The following is a 17,188-nucleotide window of genomic DNA, read 5'->3' as shown; positions in this document are numbered from 1 at the left end:
ACACAGGTAGTAAAGGTAAATTCTCTCTATAGATTTGATAAATGTGAAATCCCATCTACTAAGTTTTCTATCCAATGCTTGGATGAGTTTGATGACTTTATGGTTAAGCAAGAAGACTTCAATGCTTATGTTGGTAGACAATTGAAATGCAATGCTTATATGATTGAACACTTGAGTGATTATATGTCTAGAGTTAAAGGTGAACTTAAACTTATTAGTAAACATGCTTCTATGGTTACCACTCAAGTAGAACAAGTACTTAAGGCTCAGAATGATTTGTTTAATGAATTAAATAATAAGAAAAATGATAATGCTGTTAGAGTTATGAATAGAGGGGGTAAAATGACTCAGGGACCTTTGTATCCTGAGGTCCACCCTAAGAGAATTGAGCAAGATTCTCAGAGAACTAATATTGATGCACCTAGTTCTTCTAAGAAGAACAAAAAGAAAAATGATAGAACTTTGCATGCTTCTAGTGAACTTGTTGTTGACACACCTGAGAATCTCAATGATATTTCTATTTCTAATGCTGAAACACAATCTGGTAATGAACATGAACCTAGTGATAATGTTAATGATGATGTTCATGTTGATGCTCAACCTAGCAATGACAATGATGTAGAGATTGAACCTGTTGTTGATCTTGATAACCCATAATCAAAGAATCAACATTGTGATAAGAGAGACTTTGTTGCTAGGAAGAACGGTAAAGAAAGAGAACCATGGGTTCAGAAACCCATGCCTTTTCCTCCTAAACCATCCAAGAAAAAGGACGATGAGGATTTTGAGCGCTTTGATGAAATGATTAGACCTATCTTTTTGCGTATGCATTTGACTGATATGCTTAAAATGAATCCTTATGCTAAGTATATGAAAGATATTGTTACTAGTAAAATAAATATATCGGAAGCTGAAATTATCTTTTTGCGTATGCGTTTAACTGATATGCTTAAAATGAATCCTTATGCTAAGTATATGAAAGATATTGTTACTAGTAAAAGAAAGATACCGGAAGCTGAAATTTACACCATGCTTGCTAATTATACTTTTAAAGGTGGAGTACCAAAGAAACTAGGAGATCTAGGAGTACCAACTATACCATGCTCCATTAAAAGAAACTTTGTTAAAACTGCCTTATGTGATCTTGGAGCCGGTGTTAGTGTTATGCCTCTCTCTTTATATCATAGACTTGATTTGAATAAGTTGACACCTACTGAAATATCTTTGCAAATGGCTGATAAATCAACTGCTATACATGTGGTATTTGTGAGGATGTGCCTGTTGTGGTTGCAAATGTTACTATTTTAACGGACTTTGTTATTCTTGATATTCCCGAGGACGATAGTATGTCTATTATTCTTGGAAGACCCTTTTTGAATACTGCAGGGGCTATTATTGATTGCAACAAAGGCAATGTCACTTTTCATGTTAATGGTAATGAGCATACGATACACTTTTCGAGGAAACAACCTCAAGTCCACATTATCAATTCTATTGGAAAATTTTCAACGATTACTATTGGAGGTTTTTAATTTCCTCTTCCAACTGTCAAGAAGAAATATGATATTCTTATTGTTGGGGATGTGCATATCCCCGTTGAGGTAACCTAGTGTTATTCAAAATTTCTCCACTTTCATGCGATTCGGAATGAGTTTGTTAACAAGACTTGATCAACCTTGTTAGTGGATTCCTTTTGATGGGCATGAGATGGATGAAGTTAGAAAGCACAACTTTCTGTACCCTCTTTTTACTTTCTATTATTTAGTTTAAATAATGCAAAAATAGTATTTTCTGTCTGTTTTCTGAATTATCCTTGCAATAAAAAATACCCAGAAAATAAAAGTTCTCCAAATGCCCTGAAAATGAAATATGTTTTTTTTTCCAGAATATTTAAGAATTATTGGCACTCATAACACATCAGGGGGACCCATCATGTGCCCACGAGGGTGGAGGGCGCGCCCTACCCCCTGGGCGCGCCCCCCTGCCTCATGGACCCCATGTGGGTCCCCTCCACTTATTCTTGCACCCACACACTTCGTCTTCCTCCAGAAAAAAATCATCCACCAGCTCAAACCCGTGTTCTAGCTCATCTTGCTGCCATTTTTGATCTCCTTGCACAAAGCTCCATTCACAAAACTGCTTTGGGGGATTGTTCTTTGGTATGTGACTCCTCCAATGGTCCAATTAGTTTTTGTTCTAGTGCTTTATTTATTGCAATTTTTTGCTGCTTAGGTGACCCTGTTCTTGAGCTTGCATGTCAAATTTATATGGTCAAAAGTAGTTTTAATGCATGATATGGCCTCTAGACACTTGTAGGAGTAGTTGCTATCAATTTTGTTGAGTTTGGTTCAGTTTTATTTTGAGCCACTAAAATTTTCAGAAATTTTTCAGAGGAAGAAATATGTTTAGGAAAATGTACCAAGGTGGTTCCTCAAGGAAGCAAGGCCCAAGGCCCGCAATACGTGAGCCGGACAATGAACTACCAAGGGAGGCTCAAGTGCGGCCTTGTGAATGGTCGTTAGAGGATTTCATGGTCCAGTCAGGCATCAAGGAAGAATTTGAAGCGTATGTGCGTAACGCTGATCTTGAGAGCTTCGTGTCAGATAAGTGCCGACAATACCTCTATTTAACTGATTCATTTGTGAGAAGGTTTAAAATTACATCCTCGCGCAATTCTCACAATGTCCTATTTGATCTTTATGATAGATCTTATACCATGGACTTAGAAGATTTTAATACTGCTTGTAAACTCCCGCGGTGGGGCAGTGCTAGTTAACCTCGCAAATATGAATTTAAAGAATTTCTTGCTAGTATCACTGTGGGGGAATCTAGAGAAATAACACAAGCTACCATAGGGAGCATTCATTTTCCTACCATACATTATTTTGCTCTCTTCGTGGGTAGATGCATTAACGGTAAGGATGAGGCATGTCACATGTGTGTTCCCGATCTTAGTGTTCTCAAGAGTGTTGTAGTAGGAGATAAACAATACAACTTGGGGGCTATTGTTGCACGTAGGTTGCATCTTAATAGTTTAACTGGAGATTTTTTTGGTGGAATTTATGCAACTCTTGTAGCTAACTTTCTTGACATACCCATATGCGGGGATGATATTGAGTTGCCTCCTGCTTATCTAGATTATAATGCTATGGTTCATCATCAGTTTGTTGAGAGGAACGATCAGTTCCTCCAGTACCGACTAATCTTTGACAGACGACGCACTGTCCATGTTGCTCTCCCTACTCCTGCTTTCTTTGACTTTTAGACAAAAGGGAGATATGTTATAACCAGGGAGGAGGCGAACGAGAACAAGAGGAGGACGGGGGCAGCTCGCCTCCAGGCTGTAGCTATTCAGGCAGTAGCTACTGCATCTCAGTACGACCCCAGCTTCAACTTAGGATATCCACCAGGCCATCCTTGGGCATAGACCAACTTAGGCCAAAAGCCTAAGCTCGGGGGAGTGCGTATTTCTCACTGACATTACATTCATGTTCACACACTCATGCGGTCATGCCAGTTGTCGGTGCTCATACTTTTTCATTGTATCATCCATGCTAGTTTAATTTGTTTTTTTAAGCTTTCTTCTTGTGTGTTTGAAAAACCTTAAGAAAACCAAAAAAAAATAGTTGTAGCTTTTAGCTAGTTTACTTTCCATGCCTGTAGTAGTAGTAATTTAAAAGAAAACCCAAAAATATTTCTCGTTCTTCTTTTGCTTGTTGGGAGCTTTCCCATGTAAATAATTTCGTTTCTTTTCTTTTCTTTGGGGGTCGAGAGGAGAAGACCATAATGAAAATGTTGAGTGGCTCTCATATGCATTATTGTTGATCTAACAAACAACCATATTACCTTGTCTTCTCCCATGTATTGAATGCTTGCAGATTCCAGCTTAGTCCATGCACGTGCACTATTATTATTATCCACACCATTCGGTCGTGCAAGTGAAAGGCAATAATCACGATATATGATGAACTGATTGAGATGAGAAAAGCTAGTATGAACTCGACCTCTCTTGTTTTTGTAAATATGATTAGTTCATCGTTCCTGATTTAACCTAGTATGAATGAAACATGTTTGCAATGCGATTAGAGATTATAGTTGCCCATGACATGCTTAATTTGCTAGGAGTTTATAATGATTTACCTTGCGTGCCAACATGCTATTAAAATGGTTGTGGTGTGGTATGATAGGGCGGTATCCTCCTTTGAACGATTTGAGTGGCTTGACTTGGCACATGTACACGCATGTAGTTGAAACAAAATCAACATGGCCTCCACGATATTTATGTTCATGGTGAATTATATCCTACTCATGCTTACATTCAGTGTTGATTAATTTTAATGCATGTTCATGACTGTTGTCGCTCTCTAGCTGGTCGCTTCCCAGTCTCTTTCTAGCCTTCACTTGTACTAAGCGGGAATACTTCTTGTGCATCCAATTCCATAAACCCCAAAGTTATTCCATATGAGTCCACCATACCTTCCTATATGCGGTATATAACTGCCGTTCCAAGTAAATTTGTATGTGCCAAACTCTAAACCTTCAAATGAAATTCTGTTTTGTATGCTCGAATAGCTCATGTATCAACTAGGGTTGTCTGTATCTTCCATGCTAGGCGGGTTATTCTCAAGAGGAGTGGACTCCGCTCCTCACTCACGAGAAAATGGCTAGTCACCGGGATGCCCAGTCCCATGCTCGAATCAAATCAAAATAATTACAAACAAAACTCCCTCAGGATTGTTGTTAGTTGGAGGCACCCGTTGTTTCGGGCAAGCCATGGATTGATGCTTGTTGGTGGTGGGGGAGTATAAACTTTACCATTCTGCTTGGGAACCACCTATAATGTGTGTAGCATCGAAGATATCGAGATCTCTCGGTTGTTATGTTGACAATGAAAGTATACCACTCAAAATATTATTCATCTCTATTTCAAAATCGAGCTCTGGCACCTCTACAAATCCCTGCTTCCCTCTGCGAAGGGCCTATCTATTTATTTTTATGTTGAGTCATCATTCTCTTATTAAAAAGCACCAGTTGGAGAGCACCGCTGTCATTTGCATGTATTATTGTTAGTTTACATTGAGTATGATTTGACTGGATCTCCTTTACCATGAATTACAATTTCCAGTCAGCCCTTGATCTTTAGGCGTGCTCTGCATTTATGTTTTGCGGTCTGAGAAAGGGCTAGCGAGATACCATCTTGTTATACCATATTATGATTGTTTTGAGAAAGTGTTGTCAGCCGAGATTTATTATTATTGCTCGCTAGTTGATTATGTCATTGATATGAGTAAACATGAGACCTAAATGTTATTGTGAATATGGTTAGTTCATAATCTTTGCTGAAAACTTGAATGCTGGCTTTACATATTTACATCAACAAGAGCAAACAGAGTTTGTAAAAGTTTTTCTTTATCACTTTCAGTTTATCAAATGAATTGCTTGAGGACAAGAAAGGGTTTAATCTTGGGGGAGTTGATAAGTCTCCAACGTATCTACTTTTCCAAACACTTTTTCCCTTGTTTTGGACTCTAACTTGCATGATTTGAATGGAACTAACCCGCACTGACGCTGTTTTCAGCAGAATTGCCATGGTGTTATTTTTGTGTAGAAATAAAAGTTCTTGGAATGGCCTGAAACTTCACGGAGAATATTTTTGGAATATATAAAAAATAATGGTGAAAGAATCAAGGTCAGGGGGCCCGCACCCTGTCCACGAGGGTGGGGGCGCGCCCCCTGCCTCGTGGGTCCCCTGACGCTCCACCGACCTCAACTCCAACTCCATATATTCATGTTCGGGGAGAAAAAAATCAGAGAGAAGGATTCATTGCGTTTTATGATACGGAGCCGCCGCCAAGCCCTAATCTCTCTCGGGAGGGCTGATCTGGAGTCTGTTCCGGGCTCCGGAGAGGGGAATTCGTCGCCATCATCATCATCAACCTTCCTCCATCACCAGTTTCATGATGCTCACCACCGTGCGTGAGTGATTCCTTCATAGGCTTGCTGGACGGTGATGGGTTGGATGAGATTTATCATGTAATCGAGTTAGTTTTGTTAGGGTTTGATCCCTAGTATCCATTATGTTCAGAGATTGATGTTGCTATGACTTTGCTATGCTTAATGCATGTCACTAGGGGCCGAGTGCCATGATTTCAGATCTGAACCTATTATGTTTTCATGAATATATGTGAGTTCTTGATCCTATCTTGCAATTCTATAGTCACCTATTATGTGTTATGATCCGTTAACCCCGAAGTGACAATAATCGGGATACTTACCGGTGATGAACGTAGTTTGAGGAGTTCATGTATTCACTAAGTGTTAATTCTTTGGTCCGGTACTCTATTAAAAGGAGGCCTTAATATCCCTTAGTTTCCAATAGGACCCCACTACCACGGGAGGGTAGGACAAAAGATGTCATGCAAGTTCTTTTCCGTAAGCATGTACGACTATATTCAGAATACATGCCTACATTACATTGATGAACTGGAGCTAGTTCTGTGTCACCCTATGTTATAACTATTGCATGAGGAATCGCATCTGACATAATTATCCATCACCAATCCATTGCCTACGAGCTTTTCATATATTGATCTTTGCTTATTTACTTTTTCGTTGCTACTGTTACAATCACTATAAAACCAAAACTACTACTTTTGCTACCGTTACCGCTACTATCATACTACTTTTCTACTATGTACCTTGCTGTAGATATTAAGTTTCCAGGTGTGGTTGAATTGACAACTCAGCTGCTAATACTTGAGAATATTCTTTGGCTCCCCTTGTGTCGAATCAATAAATTTGGGTTGAATACTCTACCCTCGAAAACTATTGTGATCCCCTATACTTGTGGGTTATCAATATCCCCGTTGAGGTAACTTAGTGTTATTCAAAAAATCTCCGGCTTCATGTGATTCGGAAAGAGATTGTTAACAAGACTTGATCAACCTTGTTAGTGGATTCCTTTTGATGAGCATGAGATGGATGAAGATAGAAAGCACAACGCTCTGTACCCTCTTTTTACTTTCTGTTATTTAGATTAAACAAAGCAAAAATAGTATTTTCTGTCTGTTTTGTGAACTATCCTTGCTATAAAAAATACCCCGAAAATAAAAGTTCTCCAAATGTCCTAAAAAATTTAGATGATTTTTTGTAGAATATTTAAGAATATTTGGCACTGAGAACACACCCGGGGGACCCACCACCTAGCCGCGAGGGTCCAGGGCGCCGCCCCTAGGGCGCGCCCCCTGCCTCGTGGACCCCATGTGGGCCCCCTCCACTTATTATTGTACCCACACACTTCGTCTTCCTCCAGAAAAAATCCTCCGACAGCTCAAACCTGAGTTCTAGTTCATCTTGCTACCATTTTCGATCTCCTAGCTCAAAGCTCCATTCACAAAACTACTTTGGGGCATTGTTCTTCGGTATGTGACTTCTCCAGTGGTCCAATTAGTTTTTGGTCTAGTGATTTATTCATTGCAAATTTTTACTGCGTAGGTGACCCTGTTCTTGAGCTTGCATGTCAAATTTATGTGGTCAAAAGTAGTTTTAATGCATGATATGGCCTCTAGGTACTTGTGGGAGTAGTTGCTATCAATCTTGTTGAGTTTGGTTCACTTTTATTTTGAGTCACTAAAAATTTCAGAAATTTTTTCAGAGGAAATGATGAAGAGATTGTTGAGGGGCTCTTCGAGCCGAAGCTCGAAGGATAAGCAAAATGAAGAGAATAAGAAGCCCAAATATAATCTCCCTCGCACTACGGAGGTTCAACCGTGCGAATGGCCTTGTGATGAGTTCTTGAAAGCAGTCGGGATTTATGAGGACTTTTATTATTTGGATGAGAGTGCAGGCCTCATCGACTTCCTCCACGACCAGCGTGAACAGTATCTCCTCCTCACTAATATTTTCGTGCAAAATTTCTACTTTCATGCTAAGAAATCACCACCTTCAGTGGAATTTCATTTATATGATGAGGTTAAGGAGATGTCACTATATGATTTTTGTCGGGTCTGTAAGATACCCTCTGAGGGCAGCATAGAAGAACCATATCTTAATGATGTGGAGGGGTTTATTGATACGATTGCTGTAGGGGAAACGAGGAAAGTTTCCGATGCAAGAATTACTAGCATACATTTTCCTGTTCTACGTTACTTTGCAATATTTGCTAGTAGATGCTTAATTGTTCGCGGGAATAGTGGAAATCTTAGTGCCCCTGATATTGTTATTTTGCGCCATGCTTTGTTTTGTGATACCACTTTCAGTTTAGGTGCTATTGTTGCTAAACGATTAAATCTGAACCGAACAAAGTGACACACTGATGACAAAGGGAACAACGTATACCGTTATGCGGTTTGACCAATAAAGATCTTCATAGAATATGTAGGAGACAATATGAGCATCTAGGTTCCGCTATTGGTTATTGACCGGAGACATGTCTCGGTCATGTCTACATAGTTCTCGAACCCGTAGGGTCCGCACGCTTAACGTTCGGTGACGATCGGTATTACGAGTTTATGTGTTTTGATGTACCGAAGGTAGTTTGGAGTCCCGGATTTGATCACGGACATGACGAGGAGTCTCGAAATGGTCGAGACATAAAGATCGATATATTGGAAGCCTATGTTTGGACATCGGAATGGTTCCGGATGAGTTCGGGCATTTTTCCGGAGTACCGAGAGGTTACCAGAACCCCCCAGGGAGTATATGGGCCTTATTGGGCCTTAGTGGAAAAGATGAGAGGGAAGGAAAAGGTGGGAGGCGCGCCCCCCTATCCCAATCCGAATTGGGAGGGGGCTGCCCTCCCCCCTTTCCTTTCTCCTCTCCTCCCCTTCCTTCTCTCCTACTCCTACTACATGGAAGGGGGGAATCCTACTCCCGATGGGAGTAGGACTCTCCTAGGGCGCGCCATAGAGAGGTCGACCCCTCCCCTCCTCCACTCCTTTATATACGGGGGAGGGGGCACCCCATAGACAGACAAGTTGATCATTGATCTTTAGTCGTGTGTGGTGCCCCCCTCCACCATAATCCACCTCGGTAATATCATAGCGGTGCTTAGGCGAAGCCCTGTTCCGGTAGCAACATCATCACCGTCATCACGCTGTCGTGCTGACGAAGCTCTCCCTCGAAGCTCTACTGGATCGTGAGTTCGTAGGGCGTCACCGAGCCGAACGTGTGCAGATCACGGAGGTGTCGTATCTTCGGTACTAGATCGGTCGATCGTGAAGATGTACGACTACATCAACCCCGTTGTCATAACGCTTCCGCTTACGGTCTACGAGGGTACGTAGACGATACTCTCCCCTCTCGTTGCTATGCATCACCATGACCTTGTGTGTGTGTAGGATTTTTTTTGAAATTACTGTGTTCCCTAACGGTGGCATCCGAGCCAGGTTTATGCATAGATGTTATATGCACGAGTAGAACATAAAGGAGTTGTGGGCGTGGGTATATACATATTGCTTGCCGTCACTAGTTGATTCTTGGTTCAGCGGCATTGTTGGATGAAGCGGTTCAGACCGACATTACGAGTACGCTTACATGAGACTAGTTCTACCGACGTGCTTCGCACACAGGTGGCTAGTGGGTGTCTGTTTCTCCAGCTTTAGTTGAATTTGATTCAATGAACAGGGTTCTTTCTGAAGATCAAAAAGCAATCACTATACTGCATTGTGGTTTTTTAATGCGTAGGTAAGAACGGTCCTTACTCAGCCCATAACAGCCACGTAAAACTTGCAACAACAAAGTAGAGGACTTCTAACTTGTTTTTGCAGGGCATGTTGTGATGTGATATGGTCAAGACATGATGCTCAATTTTATTGTATGAGATGAATCATGTTTTTGTAACACAGTTATCAGCAACTGGCAGGAGCCATATGGTTGTCGCTTTATTGTATGAAATGCAATCGCCATGTAATTGCTTTACTTTATCACTAAGCGGTAGCGATAGTCATAGAAGCAATAGTTGGCGAGACGACAATGATGCTTCGATGGAGATCAAGGTGTCAAGCCGGTGACGATGGTGATCATAACGGTGCTTTGGAGATGGATATCAAAGGCACAAGATGATGATGGCCATATCATATCACTTATATTGATTGCATGTGATGTTTATCCTTTATGCATCTTATTTTGCTTAGTTCGGCGTTAGCATTATAAGATGATCTCTCACTAAATTTCAAGGTATAAGTGTTCTCCCGGAGTATGCACCGTTGCTATAGTTCGTCGTGCCGAGACACCACGTGATGATCGGGTGTGATAAGCTCTACGTTCACATACAATGGGTGCAAGCCAGTTTTGCACACGCGGAATACTCGGGTTAAACTTGACGAGCCTAGCATATGCAAATATGGCCTCGGAACACTGAGACCAAAAGGTCGAGCGTGAATCATATAGTAGATATGATCAACATAGTGATGTTCATCATTGAAAACTACTCCATCTCACGTGATGGTCGGACATGGTTTAGTTGATATGGATCACGTGATCACTTAGATTATTAGAGAGATGTCTATCTAAGTGAGAGTTCTTAAGTAATTTGATTAATTGAACTTTAATTTATCATGAACTTAGTACCTGATAGTATTTTGCATGTCTATGTTGTTGTAGATAGACGGCCCATGTTGTTGTTCCATTGAATTCTAATGCGTTCCTAGAGAAAGCTAAGTTGAAAGATGATGGTAGCAACTACACGGACTGGGTCCATAACTTGAGGATTATCCTCATTGCTGCAAAAAATAATTACATCCTGGAAGCATCGCTGGGTGACAAACCCGCTGCAGGAGCAACGCCAGATGTTATGAACACATGGCAAAGCAAAGCTGATGACTACTCGATAGTTCAGTGTGCCATGGTTTACGGCTTAGAACCGGGACTTCAACGACGTTTTGAAAGTCATGGAGCATATGAGATGTTCCAGGAGTTGAAGTTAATATTTCAAGCAAATGCCCGGATTGAGAGATATGAAGTCTCCAATAAGTTCTACAGCTGCAAGATGGAGGAGAATAGTTCTGTCAGTGAACATATACTCGGAATGTCTGGGTACCACAACCACTTGACTCAACTGGGAGTTAACCTTCCTGATGATAGTGTCATTGACAGAGTTCTTCAATCACTGCCACCAAGCTACAAGAGCTTCATGATGAACTATAATATGCAAGGGATGGATAAAACGATTCCTGAGCTCTTCGCAATGCTAAAGGATGCGGAGGTAGAAATCAAGAAGGAGCATCAAGTGTTGATGGTCAAGATGACCACCAGTTTCAAGAAAAAGGGTAAAGGGAAGAAGGGGAACTTCAAGAAGAACAGCAAGCCAGTTGCTGCTTAAGTGAAGAAGCCCAAGTCTGGACCTAAGCCTGAGACTGAGTGCTTCTACTGCAAAGGAACTGGTCACTGGAAGCGGAACTGCCCCAAGTATTTGGCGGAGAAGAAGGATGGCAAAGTGAAAGGTATATTTGATATACATGTTATTGATGTGTACCTTACTAATGCTCGCAGTAGTGCCTGGGTATTTGATACTGGTTCAGTTGCTAACATTTGCAACTCGAAACAGGGGCTACGGATTAAGCGAAGATTGGCTAAGGACGAGGTGATGGTGCACATGGGAAATGGTTCCAAAGTCGATGTGATCACCGTCGGCACGCTACCTCTACATCTACCTTCGGGATTAGTTTTCGACCTAAATAATTGTTATTTGGTGCCAGCGTTGAGCATGAAAATTATATCTGGATCTTGTTTGATGCGAGACGGTTATTCATTTAAATCAGAGAATAATGGTTGTTCTATTTATATGAGTAATATCTTTTATGGTCATGCACCCATCATGAGTGGTCTATTTTTACTAAATCTTGATAGTAGTGGTACACATGTTCATAGTATTGAAGCCAAAAGATGCAGAGTTGATAATGATAGTGTAACTTATTTGTGGCACTGCCGTTTAGGTCATATTGGTGTAAAGCGCATGAAGAAACTCCATTCTGATGGACTTCTGGAATCACTTGATTATGAATTGATACGTCTCCAACGTATCTATATTTTTTGATTGTTCCATGCTATTATATTATCTGTTTGGATGTTAATGGGCTTTATTTTACACTTTTCTATTATTTTGGGGACTAACCTATTAACCGGAGGCCCATCCCAAATTGCTGTTTTTTGGCTATTTCAGTGTTTCACAGAAAAGGAATATCAAACGGATTCCAAACGGAATGAAACCTTAGGGGGCATTATTTTTGGAACAAACGTGATCCAAGGGATTTGGAGTGGACGTCAAGAAACAATCGAGGAGGCCACGAGGTAGGGGCGCGCCTACCCCTCTGGGCGCGCCCTCCACCCTCGTGGGCCCCTCGTTGCTCCATTGACCTACTTCTTCCTCCTATATATATTCATATACCCCGCAAACATCCAGGAGCACCACGAAACCCTATTTCCATCGCCGCAACCTTCTGTACCCAAGAGATCCCATCATGGGGCCTTTTCCGGAGCTCCGCCGAAGGGGGCAATGATCACAGAGGGCCTCTACATCAACTCCATGGCCCCTCCGATGATATGTGAGTAGTTTACCTCAGACCTTCGGGTCCATAGTTATTAGCTAGATGGCTTCTTCTCTATCTTTGGATCTCAATACAAAGTTCTCCTCGATTCTCTTGGAGATCTATTCGATGTAATCTTCTTTTTGTGGTGTGTTTGTCGAGATCCGATGAATTGTGGGTTTATGATCAAGATTATCTATGAACAATATTTGAATCTTCTCTGAATTCTTTTATGTATGATTGGTTATCTTTGCGAGTCTCTTTGAATTATCAGTTTGGTTTGGCCTACTAGATTGATCTTTCTTGCAATGGGAGAGGTGATTAGCTTTGGGTTCAATCTTGCGGTGCTCGATCCCGTTGACAGAAAGGGAAATGACACATATTGTATTGTTGCCATCGAGGATAAAAAGATGGGGTCTATATCATATTACGTGAGTTTATCCCTCTACATCATGTCATCTTGCTTTAGGCGTTACTCTGTTCTTATGAAATTAATACTCTAGATGCATGCTGGATAGCGGTCGATGTGTGGAGTAATAGTAGTAGATGCAGGCAGGAGTCAGTCTACTTGTCACGGACATGATGCCTATGTACATGATCATACCTAGATATTCTCATAATTATTCTCTTTTCTATCAATTGCTCGATAGTAATTTGTTCACCCACTGTAATACTTATGCTATCTTGAGAGAAGCCACTAGTGAAACCTATGGCTCCCGGGTCTATTCTCCATCATATAAGTTTCCAATCTATTTTATTTTGTAATCTTTACTTTCAATCTATATCATAAAAATACCAAAAATATTTATCTTATTATTATCATCTCTATCAGATCTCACTCTTGCAAGTGGTCGTGAAGGGATTGACAACCCCTTTATCGCGTTGGTTGCGAGGTTCTTATTTGTTTGTGTAGGTACGAGGTGACTCGCGCGTGGTCTCCTACTGGATTGATACCTTGGTTCTCAAAAACTGAGGGAAATACTTACGTTGCTTTGTTGTATCACCCTTTCCTCTTCAAGGTGAAACCAACGCATGCTCAAGAGGTAGCATGAATCACTTGGTACTTGCGAACCATGCCTCCTGGGCAAGATGACTAAAACTCAGTTCTCCGGAACAATGGAGCGAGCAACAGAGTTATTGGAAATCATACATACTGATGTATGTGGTCCAATGAACATTGAATCTCATGGCAGATATCATTATTTTCTCACCTTCACTAATGATTTGAGCAAATATGGGTATATCTACTTGATGAAACATAAGTCTGAAACATTTGAAAAGTTCAAAGAATTTCAGAGTGAAGTGGAAAATCATCGTAACAAGGAAATCAAGTTTCTACGATCTGATCGTGGAGGTGAATATTTGAGTTATGAGTTTGGACTTCATTTGAAACAATGCGGAATAGTTTTGCAACTCACGCCACCTGGAACACCACAACGTAATGGTGTGTCCGAACGTCGTAACCGTACTTTACTAGATATGGTGCGATCTATGGTGTCTCTCATTGATTTACCGCTATCATTTTGGGGTTATGCTTTAGAGACAATTGCATTCACATTAAATAGGGCACCATCTAAATCCGTCGAGATGACACCTTATGAACTATGGTTTGGCAAGAAACCCAAGTTGTTGTTTCTTAAAGTTTGGGGTTGCGATGCTTATGTGAAAAAGCTTCAACCTGATAAGCTCGAACCCAAATCGGAGAAATGTGTCTTCATAGGATACCCAAAGGAGACTAGTGGGTACACCTTCTATCACAGATCCGAAGGCAAGATATTCGTTGCTAAGAATGGATCCTTTCTAGAGAAGGGGTATCTCTTGAAAGAAGTGAGTGGGAGGAAAGTAGAACTTGGTGAGGTAATTGTACCTTCTCCCTTATTGGAAAGTAGTTCATCACTGAAATTAGTTCCAGTGATTCCTACACCAGTAAGTGAGGAAGCTAATGATGATGATCATGAAACTTCTGATCAAGTTACTACCGAACCTCGTAGGTCAACCAGAGTAAGATCCACACCAGAGTGGTACGGTAATCCTGTTCTGGAAGTCATGTTACTAGACCATGACGAACCTACGAACTATGAGGAAGCGATGATGAGCCCAGATTCCACAAAATGGCTTGAAGCCATGAAATCTGAGATGGGATCCATGTATGAGAACAAAGTGTGGACTTTGGTTGACTTGCCCGATGATCGGCAGGCCATAGAGAATAAATGGATCTTCAAGAAGAAGACTGACGCTGACAGTAATGTTACTATCCACAAAGCTCGACTTGTTGCGAAAGGTTTTCGACAAGTTCAAGGAGTTGACTACGATGAGACCTTCTCACCTGTAGCGATGCTTAAGTCCGTCCGAATCATGTTAGCAATTGCCGCATTTTATGATTATGAAATTTGGCAAATGGATGTCAAAAGTGCATTCCTTAATGGATACCTTAAATAAGAGTTGTATATGATGCAACCAGAAGGTTTTGTCGATCCAAAAGGTGCTAACAAAGTGTGCAAGCTCCAGCGATCCATTTATGGACTGGTGCAAGCCTCTCGGAGTTGGAATATACACTTTGATAGTGTGATCAAAGCATATGGTTTTGTACAGACTTTTGGAGAAGCCTGTATTTACAAGAAAGTGAGTGGGAGCTCCATAGCATTTCTGATATTATATGTTGATGACATATTGTTTATCGAAAATGATACTGGATTTCTGAATAGCATAAAAGGAAACTTGAATAAGAATTTTTCAATGAAAGACCTCGGTGAAGCTGCTTATATATTGGCCATCAAGATCTATAGAGATAGATCAAGACGCTTGATTGGACTTTCACAAAGCACATACCTTGATAAAGTTTTTAAGAACTTCAAAATGGATCAGGCAAAGAAAGGGTTCTTGTGTGTATTACAAGGTGTAAAGTTGAGTCAGACTCAATGCCCGACCACTCCAGAAGATAGAGAGAAAATAAAAGGTGTTCCCTATCCTTCAGCCATAGGCTCTATCATGTATGCAATGCTGTGTACCAGACCTGATGTGTGCCTTGCTATAAGTTTAGCAGGGAGGTACCAAAGTAATCCAGGAGTGGATCACTGGACAGTGGTCAAGAACATCCTGAAATACCTGAAAAGGACTAAGGATATGTTTCTCGTATATGGAGGTGACAAAGAGCTCGTCGTAAATGGTTACATCGATGCAAGCTTTGACACTAATACAGATGACTCTAAGTCACAAACCGAATACGTGTTTTTATTAGATGGTGGAGCTGTCAGTTGGTGCAGTTCCAAGCAGAGCATCGTGGCGGGATCTACGTGTCAAGCGGAATACATAGCTGCTTCGGAAGCAGCAAATGAAGGAGTCTGGATGAAGGAGTTCATATCCAATCTAGGTGTCATACCTAGTGCATCGGGTCCAATGAAAATCTTTTGTGACAATACTGGTGCAATTGCCTTGGCAAAGGAATCCAGATTTCACAAGAGAACCAAGCACATCAAGAGACGCTTCAATTCCATCCGCGATCAAGTCAAGGAGGGAGACATAGAGATGTGTAAGATACATACGGATCTGAATGTTGCAGACTCGTTGACTAAGCCTCTCTCACGAGCAAAACATGATCAGCACCAAGACTCCACGGGTGTTAGAATCATTACAATGTAATCTAGATTATTGACTCTAGTGCAAGTGGGAGACTGAAGGAAATATGCCCTATAGGCAATAATAAAGTTGTTATTTATATTTCCTTATATCATGATAAATGTTTATTATTCATGCTAGAATTGTATTAATCAAAAACTTAGTACATGTGTGAATACATAGACAAACAGAATGTCACTAGTTTGCCTCTACTTGACTAGCTCGTTGAATCGATGATGGTTATGTTTCCTAACCATAGACATGAGTTGTCATTTGATTAACGGGATCACATCATTAGAGAATGATGTGATTGACTTGACCCATCCGTTAGCTTAGCACGATGATCATTTAGTTTGTTGATATTGCTTTCTCCATAACTATACATGTTCCTATGACTATGAGATCATGCAACTCCCGAATACCGGAGGAACACTTTGTGTGCTACCAAACATCACAACATAACTGGGTGATTATAAAGGTGCTCTACAGGTGTCTCTGATGGTGTTTGTTGAGTTGGCATGGATCAAGATTAGGATTTGTCACTCTGATTGTCGGAGAGGTATCTCTGGGCCCTCTCGGTAATGCACATCACAATAAGCCTTGTAAGCAATGTAGCTAATGAGTTAGTAATGGGATGTAGCATTACGTAATGAGTAAAGAGACTTGCCGGTAACGAGATTGAACTAGGTATTGAGATATCGACGATCGAATCTCGGTCAAAGTGACACACTGATGACAAAGGGAACAACGTATACCGTTATGCGGTTTGACCAATAAAGATCTTCATAGAATATGTAGGAGACAATATGAGCATCCAGGTTCCGCTATTGGTTATTGACCGGAGACATGTCTCGGTCATGTCTACATAGTTCTCGAACCCGTAGGGTCCGCACCCTTAACGTTCGGTGACGATCGGTATTACGAGTTTATGTGTTTTGATGTACCGAAGGTAGTTCGGAGTCCCGGATTTGATCACGGACATGACGAGGAGTCTCTAAATGGTCAAGACATAAATATCGATATATTGGAAGCCTATGTTTGGACATCGG

The sequence above is a fragment of the Triticum dicoccoides genome, chromosome 1A (assembly GCF_002162155.2).
Source record: "Triticum dicoccoides isolate Atlit2015 ecotype Zavitan chromosome 1A, WEW_v2.0, whole genome shotgun sequence".
NCBI lineage: Eukaryota > Viridiplantae > Streptophyta > Magnoliopsida > Poales > Poaceae > Triticum > Triticum dicoccoides.
The sequence above is the reverse complement of the archived record's forward strand: the minus strand, read 5'-3'. Positions refer to the sequence as shown.